Source organism: Pygoscelis adeliae, unplaced genomic scaffold (assembly GCF_000699105.1).
Source record: "Pygoscelis adeliae isolate BGI_AS28 unplaced genomic scaffold, ASM69910v1 Scaffold427, whole genome shotgun sequence".
Classification (NCBI taxonomy): domain Eukaryota; kingdom Metazoa; phylum Chordata; class Aves; order Sphenisciformes; family Spheniscidae; genus Pygoscelis; species Pygoscelis adeliae.
Window position 1 is genome coordinate 90,848 of NW_008825214.1, and position 3,615 is coordinate 94,462.

The 3,615-nt window shown below is 55.9% G+C and overlaps 1 protein-coding gene across 1 annotated transcript in view; it reads right to left on the minus strand.

Annotated features, from left to right (window-relative positions):
* The window catches only part of VEZF1 (vascular endothelial zinc finger 1), a 29,526-nt gene that overhangs the window by 23,689 nt on the left and 2,222 nt on the right, over positions 1-3,615 (minus strand). The gene's annotated exons all lie outside the window — the stretch shown is intronic.

Sequence of the window (3,615 nt, forward strand, 5' to 3'; positions counted from 1 at the left end):
TCCCGCGGCTCTGCCGGGGCGAGACAAAGCGCTGCGAGGAGCGCGCAGTGCGGGTGGGCACGTCAGGCTCTGCGGTCCGACTCACCTTCTTCAGGCGTGCGGGAAAGGGATTTTAGGGAATATTTGTTACACAGGGATCTTCCCGGCATCTCGATTTTTTTTTTTTTCTTTAAATTCAGCTATTTGAAATAGCTTCAACTGCAATTCAAGATAAACTGCTCTTCACCGTGCAGGTGCAGCAAGCGTTATTTTGCACTCGGCATAGTGGACTCTTACCAAAGCTGTAGCTATTTTTAGCCAATCCAGAAATTACTGTAATTTTGCTGTACAGCTAAAAACTACCTGCTGTTATCAGGAGTAAGAAATCTCGAGCCACGACGAACGCGAGCAGATCAGTGAGTGAGTCCGCTGTTCTAAAGCAGAAGTTTCTGTTCAAAAAAAACCAAAACAAACAACAAAAAAACCCAAACTGTGGTTTCAAGGAGAAACCACGAGTTTTCTAACAATTTCTATTTCAGTGCTAATGTTAGGTTTATTAAGTACTCCGCTATCAGTGTGATGTGCAATTAGGGACAGATTCCCTCCCTCCCCGCTGCGCTTCCCGAACTGTTTGCACAATGAAGGCTCTGCTGCCAACGGGCAGCTGCGCCGGCCGAGGGCAGGACAGAGGGACCACACAGCTCCGGGGCAGACAATTGCCCTCAGTGTACCAACAAAGCGGCACTATTGGAAGCGCGGGACCATCTGAAAAGGCAGATTCCCCATGCACGAGTGGCGGGGAGCTGCTCCAGTGCTGCTGGATTAAAAGCACGGTGGCACCGGGGAGGTAAGGCCGCGGCCGCCAAGGGCGGCTAGCCTGCCCGCTTCCACCGGGGGATGCGCAACCAGCCAAGAAACCCACCTGCTTCTGTCCTCGCGATGGAAAACAACGTGGTTTAGGAAAGGGGGTTAAGTTTGGTTGGCCCCTCCGCTTTAACAAAGGCGTTTCCATCTTGTGTTCACTACCCCTTTCCATTTTCGGAGCCAATGGACTCTTGAGAAAACACTGAGTTCCGGGGAGAACACGTCCGTAAAAAAGACACTTGGTGCCTTGGTTTCGATCCGTTTAGATCCCAGAAAATACATTCCCGGAACAAGCGCCGGCAGAACAGCTAACGTGCTCTGACCGCTGCCTTCCAGCGGAACCTGTTCCCGCTAATTTATGTAAGACATTAAAATAAATTGAAGTAAGTTTTACCCAACAGCCGCAGCTCGTGAGGTCCGTGCCTGGAAGCCAGCATTCCCCGCGAGGGAAGTTAAGCCGGCGCTGCCTCAGGTTCATTTTCATCCTCAGCCCGAGAAGCCAAAGGGGGGAAGAGGCGGCGCAGGGCTGCCCAGGCCGCGCCTGGCCGGAGCGACCGCTCCCAGCACTCGGCTCACTCCAAAACCATCTCAGTAACACAATTAACGAACTCGGAGACGTGGTGTTAATTAAAAACTGAGAGTACGGCAGAAGGCACGGACGGCTCCACCGAACTTTTCCTAGCGCTATCAAAACTGGTTTACAGCACGTTTCTGCGATTAATTTAGTTCCTCTATTTGCGAAGTCCGTTACGTCCACCAGAGAACACGACACTCCCCCTGAAGACGGCGAGCCACGCTGGCTGCTGTGGATGAGAACCAGAAATTAAAAACCAAAGCAGCTGGGGAAAGCCCTGGTTCACCCAGCGAAGCGGGCTTTCCTACTCGGTCAACTGCACGTCCGGCTGTTAACAGTACGACGACAGAAGAGATTTTACAGGGGAAAATAAAAAGGTCTAGAGGCATGAAACGCACCAGAGCTCCGCACCGTGAAGAGTTTTATTACAGGATCTCAAAGCGCTTTACAAACGCCAGCGCTGAACAGCACCGCGGGTACACGCCAGCCCGTGCAGACAGGAGCGCGAAGGGAAGGGGCTGGCCGCAGCAGGCGCGACGCTGGGGCAGAGGCACAGCAGCAGGGACGCGGAGCGGCAGGGCCACCGCCCCCACGCACCCGCCCCCCCGCCCCCCGTGGCGGAGCGGCCCACCCGCCGCAGCGACCCGGCCTCTCGCCCCTCGGTGTGGAAAGCCGAAGAGAGAAAGAACTCCAGCGTTGCTCCATTCCCGTCCGTTTTCCGAGTGAAACGAAAACGCGGCGTTTCCACTCAACGGGGAGGATCAGCAGCCTTCTCGCAGAGGTGCGACGCCCGCCGGCTCTCCAAGAACCCAACGTCGGGAGCTTTGCACGAAGGTGACAAGGTGCCCGAACCCCAGTGCAGAGAAACGCCGGCGTTACCACCTCCTCCTCGGCAGAGATCAGTGCCCGCCCGCGCTCCCCCCCCCCGGGGAGGAACGGCCTTTCCGCAGGGTGGTGTTTACCACGGCTGCAAACCACTTTGAGGTAATCTCTGAAGCAAACAACGGTCAAGTATTTCCCACTCGCATAGTTGAGCTGCACGCAACGGCACCGAGAGCTGGAGCACCAGCCCTCCCCGTGCACGCCCCTCGCCTGCCAGCTCTCCAGCGCCGGGACCAAGCCCGACGTTTCCAAAGCCTTCCCGCGCCTCCAAGGTTACAGCTCGTACAGGTACTCCCGTATCTTGACGTCAGCTGAGCCACCCCTTCAATTAGCGCTCCGGCACATTAATTGGCTCCTTATGAACTCGCTTAGAACCACCGGCTCCGCCTGGGTCAGAACCCAAACTCTCGTACGTCAAAGCGGGGACTGTAACCCCCCTTCACCAGGGTCCCGGCACCCTTCCCTCTTCCTCCCCCTGGGGAAGTTCACTTTCTCCCCAACCCCCGCGCCGTCCGAAAGCAGTCCTCGCCAAACCCCGCTTCGGGTCAGTCAAGCCAAACTCTTCAGGTTTCCTTTTGTGAAAGAAAAGGGTTTCCTTCCCTGGGCGCGCTCATAACCTTTGCTCTACAACTGCCCCAATCTCACCCTTCTTCAACGCAGGCGACAGAACCCATCAACGCCCAAAGGGCTTGGGGGTTTTTTTTTGGTCAAGCTTCCCCTTTCTTCAGTAGCACACACCTGCGTGCCGTGGGGCGTGCTCTGCCCGCTCCGCTCGATCCCTACACCCCGAGTAACGAACCCCTCCGGCAAGAGCCACCCCACCAACCCGCCCCGCTCACCTCTACAGCTCTTCTCCTTGTCTTCCCATCCGGCACCGTCCCACGGCCACTCGACCACCTAAGCCTGTTCTGTGCCTAACATAGCTTTTACCTCCCCCCCCCCAAATACAGTGCTTTACTACCAGGATTTCGTCATTTTGGGGAAAAAAAAAGTACATCTCATACACATCTTCGGCAAGACAGTACTTCTGCAGGGAAACAGCGTTCTGTAGCAAACTGTCTGTCACCACACACAGCATCCTTCACTGTTTTACGCGTGCCACGCTCAAAACCCAGACCTGCTAATTCTGCCCCAAACACAAATCCCGCCTCACAACGAAGCAACCCTCCCGCCCCGCTCCATGCGGGACGCTGCGTTTCCCGGCCATACCGAAGCAGCCTACAAGTCACCCATCTCCGAAAAGCAAAGCGTACGCTATTGACACAAGCGCCCTATTTAAACATGAACCTGAGCACCACCTGCTCGCGCTCCCCAGG